Source organism: Protopterus annectens, chromosome 6.part0 (genome assembly GCF_019279795.1).
Source record: "Protopterus annectens isolate FY-2018-M chromosome 6.part0, PAN1.0, whole genome shotgun sequence".
Lineage (NCBI taxonomy): Eukaryota > Metazoa > Chordata > Ceratodontiformes > Protopteridae > Protopterus > Protopterus annectens.
In genome coordinates, this window is record NC_056737.1 from 1,745,804,712 (window position 1) to 1,745,822,812 (window position 18,101).

Genomic DNA, 18,101 nt, shown 5'->3' on the forward strand with positions numbered 1-18,101 from the left:
CACAATGGTTAGCTCTAACTTGTATTTATCTGCATGTTTTTAAGCCACTTAATTCTTGTATGACAAATAAGATTGTCATATCCTCAGATCAAAGGGTTTCACCATCATACTTCTGAGGAAAATCCACTGTGAACTACCCTGACAGTCTTCGGTCTTTCCCATGTTACAATTAATTTTATCATCTAGTCCTTCTGACTAATGTAGAAGGCACCCTCAAGGAAGTTCCATCTGTCTGGCTCTCTTCAAGAGGAACAACATGCATCTATTTTTGAATATCCAGGTAAAGTCCAGATCCAGGCAGAGCTATAGAACTCTTTTGCCAATGGTCTTTCCAGTCAGCTATCCCTGATACTAGTCAAAATTTGTTGCATTTTTTTTTTTTTTTTTTTTTGTAGCTTGAGCCTTTTGTGACTCATCATTTGTTATAAAATAAAAGTACAGAGTAAGTAAATACAGAAAAGAAAATTGTTATCCCTCCAAGTTTTCTCACACATACCTCTCAATCTCCACTCATAAGAAATATGGACAAAGCCTAAGATATTGGGGCAGGCAAAAGCCCAAAATCGGGGACCCCTTTTAATTACTACTCTTAGAAAGTAGCTGGAATAACATGTTCTGCATCAGCATGCATTTTATGATGATATAAAGTTTGATATCCATATATCTGTCAGTGTTTGGTGACTTCAGTCCTTAATGATATGTCTGAAAACCACAAGTTTTATGAGGAGCAGACAAAAAAACATGAGGCAAAAATCTGGACACTTGAGAGGTATGTTCTCACTCCATCTTTAACAATAAAAATAATTTTATTCTTGGAGTGAAGTTAGACTAAATATATGACACTGGCAGGTGCCATTATAGTCTTCCATGTGCAGTCTGAAACAGCTTGGTAAATTACCTGGCTGACCAATGTCTTCTCTAACTACCTGGCTGGCTTACATAGGTTCTGTCCTGCATACTGTGGTTTGCTGCTAGGTTAATTTAACGACTACAACAGACCTTTTTAGAACAGGACATGTTGGGCCTCGTATCCAGTGACTTTATTGTAAACAGTCTCTAATTGTCATCTTATCATTTTTTTTTTTAATTTGCTTCACAAAAATGTTAACAAAGTAACAGAAGCTATTTCTGTAATGTAGTTCAGTTGCTAGAATATCATTTACTTTTAGTATTTTGGGGACGCTGTGTTATAACATGTATTTTCAAGGGAACAGTATAAACTTCAGGTGACTTTATTTTGCCTTATGGCAATGTCTCAATATTTGTGAAAAAACACCAAAAGCCAGAAGTCAAGAAATCAACTCAGGACTAAAAAATGGGAAACGTTTGCTGAAAGGTTTCATCTCAGTAATACTGAAGGAACTCCAGAATAAGTTTTTCAAGATAGTCCATTAAGTGCATTTAGGTTCTACTTAACGATGAAAACAAATTCAGTGATTAAGGATAACATATGGTTTCCCTTGTGGATAAACTAACAGATAAATGTTGAATCTTACTGATAAATACGGAGTTGTACTGACAAATCCATTCACACGCAAATGTCTACACTGAAAATTGAATTTTACGGCCTATTTTGCAATAAAAATATTTATTAGTTGTCATTGAGGACTTCCGAAAGTTTTCTGCTGTAGCATCAGTGTTTTCCATATCCTCACATGTAGTGACACCATTTCATGACAAACTATATCTAAACATGTTTGTTAGCAGCTCAAGCATTAACATGATTTTAACAACATTGAAAAGTCAATGGTATTTTCAAATGTAACATTTAGCTATAGTCATAGCCAATGCTGTATTAAGGTGAAATATGCCCAGTGTCTCAGATTACATTGAGTAGAATGACCATGTTAAAAGTGTTGTTTTGTAAAGTATCACCTTTATTTAGTCATAAAGCATCAGACTGGTTGATGTTTAGAATATAATCCAGAGTTAACATACAACAAGGCATTAGCAGTGTCACTTATGGACTACAGCACTGAGTTCTGGAAGCCATCCAGTAAGCAGACTATTAGGCTGGTATAAAGGATACAGAAGTAAAGAATCAAAGTACTTAGGTAAGGGCAGGGACTGGATTATGAGGAAACCGTAACAATAAGTAGTTTGTAAACATTGCAAAGAGGAAATAAAGGTGGGGGGGGGGGGCAGAGATATGGAATAACATTATTTAGAGCAGAAAAGAAGACCGAACATATTACAGTAGGGATTGGGAACAATAATTATTTATGACTGGTGTAGACAAAAGTTGTTTAACTGAGAAGGTGTTGAGGTCCTGCAATATATTGCTGGAAAGTCTGATGGAGCACAGGTCATGAGAAGGTTCAAGGATATCTTGACAGATGGGGATTTTAGAGAAGCAGTTGTGATATCTAGGTAAACATATTGACCATGGGCAGCCCTATTTTATTACCTATGTCATAGAACAGTATGAAAACATAGACGTAAGAAGGTAACTGCAAATGCACACTACATGCTGAATACCGGTTTAGTATGATTGAGATGAGCATATAACTATTTACTGAATCTGACTGTTGACTCACAAGTCACTGAAAAAATAATTGAAAACTTGTTTCACTGAAAACGCATCTTGTTAAATCACAATTCACATACATTTTCAAGCATGCTAAATGTTCCTTTAATGGGCAAGCCCCCATTTATCCATCACTTAAATATACCAAGTCTGTGATTACAAAACTGTGGAGAAAAGTTCCACCACACACAGTGAATTGCTGCTGGTGCACAAATACAAACCACACAGCAAAGTTTCTATGAATTGTAATTATACAAAATGTATTTTCAATTAAATGTGCTTTCACTGATTTTCCAGTGATTTGTGACTAAACAAAAGCAGATTCAGCAAAATGCATGGGAGCTGAGTGTGGTTACTGACTTTCTTGTTTAATGATAGCTGCAGAAACTGAGAAGATAAGCCTCTGATGTACCCCCATGAAGAAGAGTTCAAAGGGGCTTGGGCCACTAAATCCAAATGTATAAACTCATCTGCCTCCACATGAGACCTAGGAACTGACCTGAAGTCACTGTAGACTGCTGAGTATTGAGGAATCAAAAAATATGTATTAGACTTTACTACCTCTCTGCAAATGTATTTTGTGCAACTAACAGATTATTGTTAGGGTATGAATAATGACAGTCATCAGAGCATTTAAAAGTGCCAATGATATTGTTACCATGAATGAAATGACATTATATATTCAATTCAGTTAATTTAGTTTTCTTGTTTATGTCATGGGTATAAAAGCAGTCAGCTACAAGTGTGGCTATTTTAGCACTAAATGGAATGAATTTCTGTATATGTCAGTGGTGGGAATTGAGCCTAATTCCCAAACAAAGCAAATGGCTGATGAAGTTTGATAAAGTACAGCCATGTGAGTCTCACTACTGGACATTACTTCCCTAAGATGCTCTTACACTAATATAGAGGATTATGATTGGGTATCCAATTGTAACCATTTTAATATGTGTTTGAGACATGGATGCCAATAAGTTTGTGCGAGAGGTAAGTCTTGGCATCCATGTCAAGAATGCATAATAGTACGTTAGGATCATAGACTTGATCATGACTCTTTGTAGTGAATGGAGATTTTTTTGGGCCCTGTATTACTAGTTGAAGAAAAAAGAAAAATAAAAAGAACAAAGTTTTTGCTGATTTTCAAAGATGTAAAGCACTTGGTAAGTACTGACAGCAATTAATGTTGTACATCAGGGCAAGATTTTGTCACAATCAAGGATGGGGCAGAGGTCACAGTTCTGAGTGTGTTGTGCTTTGGATGCAATGTTAGAAAGAGGGGCCTATCTGCTTGATGTAAAAGATTCCATGGCACATAAAAAGAGTTCGGGTAGTCCCCAATGCCCTGGCCAAATGGGAGCATGTCAATCTGTCAATGGCAATTTCAGTGAACACAAAGAAATCAAACCCAGTTCACCAAAGCCACCTTCAACAAAAGTGGAGATTGCCTTCTTCTCCACTGTTGTGCAACTCAGAGTTGGTATATATAATTCTGGGGGTGCTTTGGGGCTTGACTCCCTCCAAAAACATTGTTTTGATGTTAACTGAAGGTGGTTTTGGTGAACTGCCTTTTGTTCATTTGCATTTGTTGAAACTGCCTTTGATGGATCAAAATGCATCTGGACAAATTTCCTCTAGTAGTGTAGATACCACCACAGGTCTCCCCTGAAAAGAAGCCACTAGCTTAGTGGGACACCTCTGATCAACAAAGGATGAATAAAACTAAAAAATGCAGTAACCATTTGTTCAGGATTCTAGCAAGATAGTTAGCTAAAATACAATGAACAGTGCTTATAAAGAACTTACAAAACAGAGCCAGGCTTTATACCTTCTCACAGAAAAAGATAACCTGAAGTCTCTTACTTACATTTCCTCACAAGTAGGAATATATTTATAAGTGACCTTTCCCCTTAAAAGAGTAATATCTGCTTTACCCTTACAGAAACATCCTCCAAACTGTCTTCCTTCTGGTGCATGTAACTCCTTCCAGAGTCCTCACAGGGCCATCCTCAGAACCAAAGGTCACACATCTGTAGTAGCATGGCACTGGTCTTGAATATATCTGCCAGCTACTGCTGTCATTAATTTTTACCTGATTGCCTATGTCTGGGCTAGCATTTTTAAAAAGTCCAGTCACCTCTATGAAGGATGTGCCTCCCCTATCACAACTCTATTAAACCATTTCCCCCATGGATAAAAGCATTATGGTCTGTTTAGTTCTCTAATAGTCAACCCCATCAGGAGTGGTGCCATGATCTACATGGGGACCAGGGATTTTGTTTTATGGCCCTATATCTTATGCTTACCTATAAGGGGCAGGTACTGAATGGACCAATTCAAGGGATATTACTCATATAATTAAAGGGAGAGTTGTAACAAGATGATTACACCTCCAAATGGGAGTAGTATTGTCTTTAACATGCCCAGACTTGCATTATAGTATTTCATAGTCCACACCATGATGGCAAAAACTGGACTGAGTCTAGTTGAAACTAGTCTTAATGAGTTCTGATTATGGTAAACTGAATGGTTCTCAAAGAAGTCATGCCTACCCCAAATGTAAACTAAATATAATACAGTTTTTTTTGAGAGTAATTGTAAAAGGACTTTGCAAGTCAGCATTTGATGCATCCATGTAGGGGGTAATATTTCAGTCATAATTTATTTTACTTGGGAAACTTTTATGTAATTATATTTCAACAATCAAGTACATATTGCATGTATAATTGCCATTTTACATTTAATGACTTGAACACAGCTCACTGCTGAATTTTGCTTTGTTACAAGGATTTTGTAGTTCGAGCTATTCCAGTGACAGTCAAGTTCACTTTTCCTATATAAAAAACAATGATTTGTATATCTGATGTACTTCCACTGCAATAGTGATATGTTGTGGATATGCCATAGTTTCCCCACCTTTAAAAGAAGTCATATAGCCACACATTATAAAAGAGGAACATAATGCATATTCTAATGGCCATATAACACTTATTTGATTCCATACTACTACAAGGTTGCTTGCTGTGAAGCAGGTTGTTTTCTTGTAAAATATTCTGGACAAAATGTCTGGATTATCAGTAATAAATTGTAGTTATGTTTTACTTTCAGACATAAAGGTAATGGAAGAGCTGCCATGTGAGGAAAAAGATTCTATACAAATTAATTGTGAACTGATTTGAATAAATAGTTACAGCCGTCAGAGTGATGAATTAAACCACAATAGCTATGCACTGCAACTAGCATAATAAAACGATAATCCTGAATGCCAAAACAAGTGTTTTATCTTCACTTATTTCATTAAATATTACACAAAATTCACAGTTTTGCATACTATCTGTCCCCACAGATAAAGCTGTTCTTATAAGATGCCACACAAATTCGCTGGCAATGAAAGTGCTGATGTTTTTTAAGTAGAAGTATTTCAATTATAACACATAAGCTCACTGCTTTCTGACTGGGTATGCCTTCAAAGTTTTATTGTGACCAAGGGAAAGAAATTCAGCCCATAGTAATGTATTTCAGCTTATTTCATATACACACAACCCCTGATAGTACAAATGCATGTTCTTTTAACTGTGAACAAATGACAGTAGGTAGAGGATTTCAGATACAGGCTACTTTATTACACAGAACAAGCATATTTCTTTGACTGGGCACATCACCAATGTATTACTGCCATCGAATGAAAGAATTTCTCTACTTAAAGTAACGCATTTCAGATAGTTATATGAATACACACACACATGCCTCTTGGCAGTAAAGACCCTTTATCATTTAATTGCAGTCAAATTACTTTTTATGTATTTGTTCTTTTGATAGCTGGATAGGTAGGCTGGCCCTGGACCCTTTACGGCCATGACCAGTGCACAATAACAAAGAGAACTGCAGTTTTACAGAAAGCATCAGAAGGATGCCTAGACAGCTATAACTTATAAAAATGAGAGTTTCAATTCTTAAATTAAATAACATGTGGCACAGGCCATAAGCATAGACTGTAGGTTATAAGAAAAAAGTATAAACCTATTTATTACTAATACTTTCACTGACTACATTCACTCCATCATACAAAAGTACACCAACAAAACCAATATCACCACAAGATGCAAAACCTAAATAATTATTCCATTCTGTCTACCTTGCACTACTAACAATAAACAACATAAAGAAATCTCACAAGCCCAGTGTCCAAGGATCACATTAATAGGTAATCTTCCCCAGGATATCACAAAAAGCTCACACTGTTCATGCTCTTCCACTAATATAATTAATAAATGAAAGCATGTTCTGCCCAACTGTATGGAATCAATAAAAAATAATTCTACTATTAACTAGCAACACTGATGTAGAGAGAAAAAAGTCCTGATAACTAGCCAGGTGACCTAAGTTTGACTAGTGATGTAGCTGCTTTAGAGGGAGGATGGATGAGCCCATCCTGTGAGGTAGGAGGGCCACAGGCAACAATACACAATTTCTTTATCTCTTGTAGGAGGGACAGTGGTGCAAAGGGTTGACCTGCGGGTAGCCATTAAGCTTACCAAACCAACAATGGGGGTTATTGGTGGGCCAGTGTGCAGATGAACAAATCAGAAGCCGGACATTATGGATCATTTTGGTGATATGGTTCACTTCTTCTCCCAGCCATGGTTTGGGGTTAGGTCATTCAAAAATGATGTAACCAGGATGCCAGCATAAGCACAAAGCATCCCACCAGCTGTCTGAACAATGGCTCTACTAGGACATATCTTGCCTTACTTCTAGATGGAATTTCTGAAGGAAAAGAATGAATGGGCAATGTCCTGTCAAGGGATGGCTTGATGGTGAGTAGACATGGGGACAAAAATAACTAACACAAAATAATCTGACTATTCAAAGGAAATGATCAAAGTTTGAAAGTGTCAGACCTATAAGCACACTTAACCCATTATCTAAAACAGGGAATGTGTTGCACATTTTCTTGCATTGTACAGTCAGTTAACAAAACATAATGGATTCCATCCCAGAAGACTGCATTCAAAGCTATGTAATTAAATTATTTTTATGCATTACCGACAACTACAATGAAGACTTGTGTACCACAGTACTGTACTTACATTAGGGTTTCTCATGTAAACAACTCAGTTTTAAATGCCAGCTCTTAGGCTTCAATTTAAATTTCAACTTTATTAGGAAGCTTAAACCCTAAATTCTTTTATATGATGAATAATTAGATAAAGTGAAGTAAATGACTATAATAAAATATAATAAGAGAAAAGTAATATTAACCTGCAGTGCCAATATTCTATCATGGTTTACTTCATATCTTCAGACCTGCATGAAGGATCACAAGTTAATGAAGCCTCATATCAGTTCAAATCAGGAGTCAGAATACCTCAGGACTTAATATTACAACCCCACTTTTCAAACAGCATTTATCTGCAAACAAGTAACCTCCCTGACTTGCTAATGATATGGTACAAATGCACTCTACAAATAACCCAAAAATAATATTTGTAGAAATAGAAGCTTATTTCAACCATTTATCAACTTAAAAGAAACAAATTAGTATTAAATAAGAAAACTAAACCCAGTTGAAAAAAATTACAAAGTTAATAGGGAAATCTCAATATGTTTCCCATGGATGGTTGCCTCAGGTCACCTTTATATGCAAAGGCCATAACAGTTTCCTTTTTAAATGAAACAGTCATTTGAAGTGAATTTGTTAAAGGTGCAATGTGTTGAACAATGGCAGAAGCAATAGAAGAAAGTGTGGAAGATATAATGACGTTGAGTGAAAGGTACTGGCTCAGCTAAACAGGTGTGAGGATAATAAACCAATAGTTTAACTGCACATTAAAAAACTGGGAAGTATGATGGAAGTAAACATAGGACTTGAGTTAATTATTAACAGGGTTATTGGATGGATGTTTATGATGTCTGGAAATGGCTGAAGTTGAGGATTGTGAATTTTTATTGGAACAACATGCTATTATGGTGCTATTCAAACAGAAAATCAATTAAGAGTCATGAGGAGGTGAGGGAATCATTTGGGCATATGGAATATGTGGAAAAGCAGTGAATTTCCATGAAGGATAAGACAAATAAAAAAATGAGAATGGTTGGTGTAAAAAAGGATCTGATGAATGTCTGGGACTTTATTAAGGCTAAGCTGGTACAGTGGTCCGGTTTCACAAAACTTTTTTTTGGTGTACAGAGAGTAGTCTGTTTTTTATTCACTCTGAAGGAAAGTGTGGGAAGTCAAGAGTAATTCTAGTCCAAGTTTATAGGGTGGTATAAAAAGCAGCAAGTTTTGTGACAGATGTGCTAATCAAGAAAGCTAATTATAGTAGTTGAACAACCATTTTATGTGGATTGTAACTATTCGGAAGTTGCATTTCAGCCATTGCATTACAAAGACTGCAGTTTGATAAGGTGATTAGGGAGGGTCTATGTTATATTGAACTCACAGGAGTTTGAACATTGTAATATCGAATTATAAAGTTCGAAACCCAATAACAACGAAAACACAGAACAGCAATTTTTTTCCCAGGGAAAAAAATCGCTGTTCCGTAACAAAAAAACAAAAAACGTACACTTTAAACTTAAACTAAGATGGGGGTCTTTTCCCTCCACACCCCCAATGTGGGGGGCTGTGCCCCCCACACACCCCTACTTAAATATACCAACTCCGAGATTGCACCACAGTGGAAGAAATAGCAAAGCTCCGAAAATGGCTGACTGATTTTTTTTTTTCCCTGGGAAAAAAATCAGTGTGCCGTGGCTTCGCTATTTTCGTATTTCAGACTTTTGGGTTTGATATTACAATGTTCGTACTTCTACAAGTTCGACACTGTAATATAGACCCAGTTAGGGAGTGTAAAAGATGGAAGTTAAGATATAAATAGACTTCCCCTGCTGGACTGGAGATGTTTTGTCAGATAGAATATTAGTGTTTAAGGTTGTGGAACTAGCAAAGGCCAACTTAAGAGATTTATCTATGCATTTATCGTATGTGGAAGGCAAGGTGAGTTATATGATTTTTTTTTTTTACATTAGAACCATGAGAGCTTGCTGTAGGTGGAAGATAAATGGGAATAACAATCTAATTAGAATGAAGAAGAAAGAGTGTTTCTGTGCAACATGATTGGAGCACAATGTTTCCAGAAGTTGGACATTTCCACATGAATGTAAATGGACTAATTAAACAGAGTTTTTATTTAAGTTTACTGCTTAAATTATGTCTGAACTTAACTGATGAGATGACAGAAATGATGGCTGCTGTTAGGAATAATTTAAGCAAAATGGAAAAGGGATATAGATTTTTGTGTGTGTGTGTGTGCCGCATGAATAGTACAGGATGATTTTTTTGCAGATTTTTCCCCTCCTGCATAATCCTACAGCTGCCGACCCAGTTCCAGGTCTTCCAGCCACCTCCTTAATCCCCTAGACTAACTGCTTAGAGCTGTGGTCAACATGGAATGCAATAGCATTCAGGGGTCTGGCCATTCACATTTCCTGGGGATATATTCTACAACTGTTGCTTACCCCCTTGTTCTACATCTGAGGGGCAAGCATACTATGGGGACATGTGGCATATTACTCCACTTCCGCAGCAGCTCAGCCTTGTCCCCACCCTATCCCCACCCTTTTAGCATATGCCTCTTAGAATGATGACCCAGCCTCCATGCTCACCAAAGATGGTAAAGCCCAACCCTCTCTGCCAATCTGTTAGACACCTGAGCTGCATATCTAACCTGGGTCATTTGGGCTGTAGTTAGGGCTTTATCCCTCTAAGTCACCAGACTGGCAATAGTACAGGATGATTTGAGTGACTAAACATTTGCAAATGAGAAAAAGTGGACTGATTAAATAGTTGTTTGTACTTAATTGACGAGGGACTTCTTGTAACTATGTTAATGATGATTATATGGTAGGCTAACGGTACATATTCAATGTATTTGTGTGGGTGTGTATTGATATTAAATACTTATATAACTCATATTTTGGATATGAAATACTTCATTCAAAAATAATTTCATTTGGAATTTATAGAAGAACATCATAAATGAAGTGACAGAAAAAAACATGAATATTTAAATTGTCACAGTGAATAAAGTCGCAAGAAGAAATAACCAATATATACCAATATTAGCAAATTAGTAAAACCATGTAAAATAGTGATAAAACATTGAATTCAATCACAGTGACTATTTAAATGTACATTTTTTCTGTCATTTCAGTTCTGATGAAGTTCTTTTATGCATGAAAGTGTTTAACTGAAGTGGAATAAAGTTTTACTGTTTGTCGATCAGCATGTTGTTTTTGAAGTTGGTACTTCATTGATTCATGGATTTTTGCTGCATTTTTTTTTTTTTTTTTTGGTTATTGGTTTGTGCTGTAGCAAAGGCTCCTTGTTACATAGCCCATTATCTAAGTTAAATAATACCTTCCAAGTTGGGTGTTACTGGGGAAATAAAGCATTTCCAAAGGTATAGTGATCCTCTGCTAGCTGTATTCCTCACAAGATCCCTGGGTGGGAGTTATTTCCCCAGTAATACACACACTGCCAGACATTATTTCTTGCTTATGTTAAAAATGGATGCAAACATCTTTAATATGAAAATAGTGTATGTTAGTTGTTAAGGGATTTTTATTTTAACTAAACTAGAGAAATCTCTAAAAGGCTTAGTGTATCTAGTAAGCACATTGCCTGGGTTGGCAGCTCAAACAAGTTTTGCTGGCCACTACCTAACCTAATAAACCTATATTTAGCCGTAAATACAAGTAACACATAGAAAATATCATATTCATGTAATACAGCTGCTGAAAAAGGATATAGCAACTGAGTATACTCTAATAAACCTTGGCTAAGTAGTAATTACTCTGTAACTTTTGTTGATAAAGGCTCAAATCACCAGCAATTGAAATAATCTTTACTTTTTAAATAAAGAGTTTCTGAATTGGAAAACAAGTTAGCTGGGTCAAAACAAGCCTGGATAGCTGATCATTTTTCTTTTAGTGCATGCCATGGTCTGGCTCTACCCGCTCCGGTTTGTCCTCGCTACACTTGGGCTCACTCTGCTATCCTACCCTATGCCAGTTTCCCACCCACCCCAATACAACTAAATTTATTTTAAAATAGCCACACCCACAAGCCCTATTATCCAACCCAACTAACAAGCTAAATTACATCACTTTTACATAGTATTAGTCTCCCCCCATAAAAAGATAGCAATTCCTATAACTAATATAACTGTCCCAATTATTACAATACAGCAAAATGTTTACAAATAATCATTACATTCACTAACATTCAAATAAAGTGCCTTTTTCAGGCAAGGCTCAAAATTCAAACCCACCTCCGTAAACAGCACATGTAAAAAACTGAGGGTTATGCTACTCAACGCCAGGTGTTTAAATCTCAAAATGCATGCGCTCGAAGCACTCCTAAGTATGGAGAAGGTCGACATCTGTGCAGTAACTGAAACCTGGTTCAAGGCTCCAGAGAGCACTCCAGCACTACTGGGCTACAACTCATACCACACATTTCGGCCACTGAACATAGACCGAAACACAAAAGGAGGGGGTGTATCCATAGTCATCAAGGATAACCACACCTCCAGGTTAGTGGCGCAGCATGATACCTCTGAGATCATCCATGTGCAACTAACATCGGGCAAATCCGCAGTGCAAATTGTGGCCTGCTACAGATCACCCTCCATGACCCAGGACCACCACTCCACCTTTCTGGAGACACTGGAAAACATGAAGGTCCTACCGAACACCCTGATCTTGGGAGATTTCAATTACCCTACCATTAACTGGGAAAACTACTTGAGTACAAACTTCCAGGCTCAGCGCTTCCTGGAATTTATCAACTCAAATGCCCTGGATCAGCTGGTAAACTCCCCTACCAGAGGCCACAACATATTGGACCTGGTCATCACCAACATGGGCGACAGGTGGTCAACCTGTCACTGGTTAGATCAGACCATAAACTAATCACCCTGGATGTCCACACACTACCACCACCCTCAACTAAGGAAACCACAGTGAAAAATTGAATTGAAAAATTGAATGCTCTTGCATTCAAACTCTATCTATAATTTGCTTTCCTTTCCTACTTACTAACATCACACTTGCACTAATATATCTTTTTCTTATGTATAGTGCCCATTGCACCTCATTCTTGTTTGGAAATTGTTAAAGTATTATGCTATTAGAACAGAGTGTGTTTTTGTGTGTAATGTATTAGTTTAGATCTTTTCTGCTGTTTTTTTGTGTGTAATGTATTATTGTGGAGCTTTTCTCCCCGGGCCTCCACTGAAAACGGGCTTTCGGGCCCAGTGGACTTCCCCGGTTATCAAACTGGAAATAAATAAATAATAAAATAAATAAAAACTTGAGGTGGTAAGTTTCACAACACCCACACTAAAGGATAACACTGCCCAAGATGCAGAATCCTTTACAACTGCACTCAATGAGCACCTACAAGGATTCATGGATCATGCCATCCTTAGCAAAACCAAGACTCACTCCCCTAAGAGAAGGAAACCAGTCTGGTGGACCCCTGCCATAAACAGGTTATACAACAAAAGGAGGAAACTAGTTCAGAAAAAAAGCAAATCCCAAGAAGGAAAGACATCCCTGATCAGTATCAGTAAGAAACTAAGGTCCCTCGTTATATCATCCAAGGCTAACTTTGAAAGAAAAATAGCCAAGGACTCGAAAGATAACCACAAAGCCTTCTTTAGCTATGTCACAAATCTAAGTGGCAACTTGCAGATATGCTCTGAGATAGTGCAAAATAGCACAAAATATACTGAACCTACTGATATTGCCAACATACTGGCAGATAGATTCAGTGCAAACTTCACCTCCCTCTCACCTTCAAAAGGGCCCACAACAATACTGGAAAAGTGTAGTGTCCCGGAAATCACAGAAGCACAGGTGAAAACAGCCCTTTCAAAAGCCAAAAACACAGCATCAATGGGGCCAGATGGTGTCCCAGGCTGCATCTTGCACGAACTACAGAACAAACTAACTCCCCCACCTAAACATGTTGTTCAACCTCAGCCTCTCCACAGGCTACATGCCCATAGAATGGCGCACAGCCATGGTTATTCCGCTCCACAAAGGAGGAGCCACAACTGACCCTGGTAGCTATCATCCCATAAGCCTGACTAGCCTGGTCTGCAAGGCTATGGAGCGCATCATCATGGAACTCATTAAAAGACATTGGGAACCTCCAAACACTTGACCTGACCCAGTTCAGCTTTGTTAAGGGCAGATCATGCCTACTAAACCTGGTTGACTTCTTCGAGATAGTTACCAAGGCCATAGATGAGGGAAAGGTGCTTCACACAGCCTACCTTGATCTCGCCAAGGCGTTCGACACCATTCCTCACTCGGGTATTATAGAAAAACTCACCAGCCTGAACATAAACCTCTATGTCACAAGATGGGTTGCCAACTGGCTTACAGACAGAACTCACACGGTAAGAATAGCGGGCTCCAGGTCTGACTCTAAACCAGTCACAAGTGGTGTCCCGCAAGGCTCAGTTATGGGACCCCTACTGTTCGGCATATATTTCTCAGAAGTACAGGCAAACACAGGAGGGCTATGACTAACCAAGTTCACCGATGACTGCAAACTGGGAGCCATAATTGACTTTCCGGCTGACACGGACATCCTCCAAAAAGGCCTTACTGAGACAGACACCTGGTGTCAAAGTCATGGCCTCAAGCTAAATGCCAAAAAATGCATAGTCATCCCGTTTGGAAAAAACAAAACACCCACGAATTACCACATAGGCGACAGCCCCCTTAATACAGAAGAGGTAATAAGAGATCTGGGGACCCAGGTAGATAGTAATTTCTCCTTTGACAATCATATTGCCAAAGTAGTTAGGAAATCCTTCTATGTGGCCTATCTAATTACTAAGGGGTATGCATCTGGAAATAAAAAGGTTATAGTGCCCCTCTACTCATCACTCATCAGACCCATCATAGAGTACAATGCCCCATTTGGGATGTACCTCACAAGACACTTCCAACAGCTTGAAAGACCACAAAAGCACCTCACCAAGAGGATTACTAGCCTCAAACATATGCAGCCCGACTGAAAAAACTCCGGCTGTACTCAGTGGCATATCGCTTACTCAGAGGTGATCTCTGCCTGACTTACAAAGCCATGTCCAACTCAGAATTGATGGACATGCTCCACCTAAATAAATCCAAGTCACTGCGAGCCACACACTCTAGTGAGCTAAACCTCGCCACAACAATAAATAGAACATGCTGGAGGGATAGATCCTGTCACAGAGACTCCCCATGCTTTGGAACAAAATTCCTAACTACATTCGGCAGAGCCCCTCACTAACACTCTTCAAGAGAAGCCTTGACGAGTGGATGGTTAACAGAAAGTACACCCCTGGGATCACTTCATTGGCTCTGCTTGACAGGCTCAGTTAATTAATCAATAGGGCAATGAAAGCCGACACACTCTGGCTTGGCTTATAAATGCCCTCGGGCAGATAGCCTAGTACCTACCTATGAACCTATGAACATGATACGCATCCATGTTACTGCAAAAATACTCCTAACAATAACAGCAAACCTCACCTCATACCACATTAGTCTCAATGGGTCAGCAACCTACTATGATACGCCATTTCCCTATCCACCACAGATAAAACCTTTAAATATTAAAATATAATCCTCAATCTACAGAATTACTTATATTGATCAGATTACCTATACTATAATGCCACAAGAAAACAATCCCAATGTCTCACTGAAATATAACACAATCATAGTAAAACTCCTCAAGACCATATCACCTCACAGCTAACCCTTAGTGGATATATCCATCCAACCTCTGGCTCCAACACCAACCCATTCCAGCAAACACCCCAATATGGCAGCCATAGTTTACTAAACTTCTCTTGGAAAGGATCTGACCTCCTATTATTAAATTTAGCATTAGAAGTATAATTAACAAAACCTAGCAACTTCACACCACTCTCACCCACTGCTATCCTGACATTGCTCTGATTAATGAAACATGGTTAAAATCAGAAATTAACGATATTAAAATTCTACCTACAGGTTACAGTATGTATAGGGTAGATAGAAATGGCAAAAATGAGGGGGAATAGCCGTTCGATCTAAAAGTAACCTTATTCTAGAGATCCTACAACAAAATAATCCTGACTTCAATAATGCAAAAATAATTCTTACAAAGTTTAAGATCAGCTCCAAGAAATACTTAAACATAGTTGGAACTTATATACCTCCAGGTAACAAGATCTCCGCCCTAGAACACATCATCTACTGGTCCTTAAAGTCTCTTCCCCAGGAAAAAAATATTGGAATACTTGTAACTCAAAAAAAACTTCAAATCACATAAACCTCCATGGCTTCACCCAAATCATACAATCCCCTACTAGAATCAATAAAACATCATCTAGGCAACCCATCCTTGACTGGATGCTAAAAGACAGACCTTCTCTGTCTTTACATGCTGGTTGTCTTCCAGATGGTGTCATCAATCATCTTCCAGCTTTTTTTTACTTAGGCAGCACATAAATCCAGCAAAACTCACCAATTATCATAATATTAGGTATAAACACTCCCATAACACTCAAAATTCCATATCCACCCTTAAACTCTGTAATTGGGTACCACTGAAACAGCTCCTGCTAGAGGAAACTATAGAATACTTTAACTTTGCCTTCTTGAACATTCTGAATAGACTAGCTCCCCCCAAAATAATAAAAATAAAAGCTAACTATTCCCCATGGTTAACAAAAGAAACCAGATCACTATTAAAAGAGACAGATAAAGCTTGCAATCTGTTGCTAAAAAGCAAAACAAAAGTGACTAAACAGGCATATCAAGAACTTAGAAATAAAGCTAAAAAACAAATCAAACAGGCAATATTAATCACTACCAATACATTCAGACTAAATATAAAACAAACCTCAGAAGGAAGCTTTGGTCTGCTATTAATAAAATCCTACAGCCTGGAAACACCAGTACCCACATCCCTATAGCCACTAACAACTCAGGCTCTATAGTTGAGTAGTTTAATAAGTATTTCATAGAGTCCATACTAACCCTCACAAATAACTCTTCCACCTCCTTTACAGGAACTCCCACAGCAAGCCCTGATAGCAGCACCTTTGATTTCCAACCTATACAAGCAGGCACTATAAAAAAAAACTATTGAAAAAAAACTCATCCAACAACCCTAGCAGCAGATACCCTACCAGCTGAATATCTCAATCTGGCTGTGGATGCCATCTCCTACCCAGTATCCATCTTAATAGGCCAATCCTTCTCCAAACAATAGGTACCAGCAATCTGGAAAATTTCACACATCATTCCGCTGCACAAAGGGGGAAAATCATTAGAGCTGTCCAATTACCGGCCAATAGCTATATTGTCAGCCCTGACTAAAGTTCTAGAAAGCTGCATCCACCCACAAATTATGCAGTATCTCATTGGTAACAACCTGCTATCCAAAACCCAACATGGCTTTCTGCCCAACCACAGCACTGCTTCTGCCCTAATGAGTTTCAGAAACATCATTAATCAACTTAGGAACAATGGTAAAATAGTATCCTCCATCTTTGTATCTATCAAAAGTATTTGATACAGTGTCTCATAACAAACTTATGCAAGTATTCATAGAACTAAATCTTAGTCAATTCACAATTACTTGGTTTAAAGACTACTTAACAGAGTGCCAGCAAGCTGTAAAATAGCTAAAAGTACATCTCCTTTACTGCCTGAAATTCTAGGTGTACCACAAGGTTCCATTCTAGGTCCCCACACTTTTCACTAACAATTTACACACTGCTACCCTGCATACCTCTCTAGTCCAATCTGCAGATGGTTCTACATTAATATGCACTGCATCATCACTCCAGCAGTTACAACAAGTAAAGCAGCAGACCTTCCCTGCAGTTGAAATGTGGCTTTCTGAAGCTCAACTTCTTCTAAACCCCAACAAGACCAAACTCATGATATTCCACACCTCTAGAGCTACAGATCTCCTCTCTCCATTTAAGATCACCTCTATAAACAATATCACCATGTCTTCTGTTTCCCAGACTAAACTTCTGTGTGTTATTATTGGCTGCACTATGAACTTTGACCTACACATGCCCTAGACAGTAAAGAAAGTAAATAAAAAACTTGGTACTCTTTACAGAAATAGACAATACCTAATTAATAACACAAAAGCTACCATTGCAAAGAACACACCTGATCGCCACAGTCTTATATGCCTCACCCATTCTGAAAAAACTAAAATAATCAGACCTAGCAAAATTAGATACCTGCTGTAATAAGATCACAAAGTTTGCAACAGGCTCCAACTTTAGAACACACCAGTGCCTTGCACTCAAACAGCTTAACTGGCTAGAACTACTTCAGTTTTTAACTTATAAGCAACTTACTTTGGCCCATACTCTTCTAAATCAACCTGAAAAAGCCATGATCTTCAAAAACTTACTACTCCCCTTACTGGTAGCTGGTCATTACACTCAAATAATAAATCCTTCTTAAAAGTTAACCAAACCCAACAATGCTT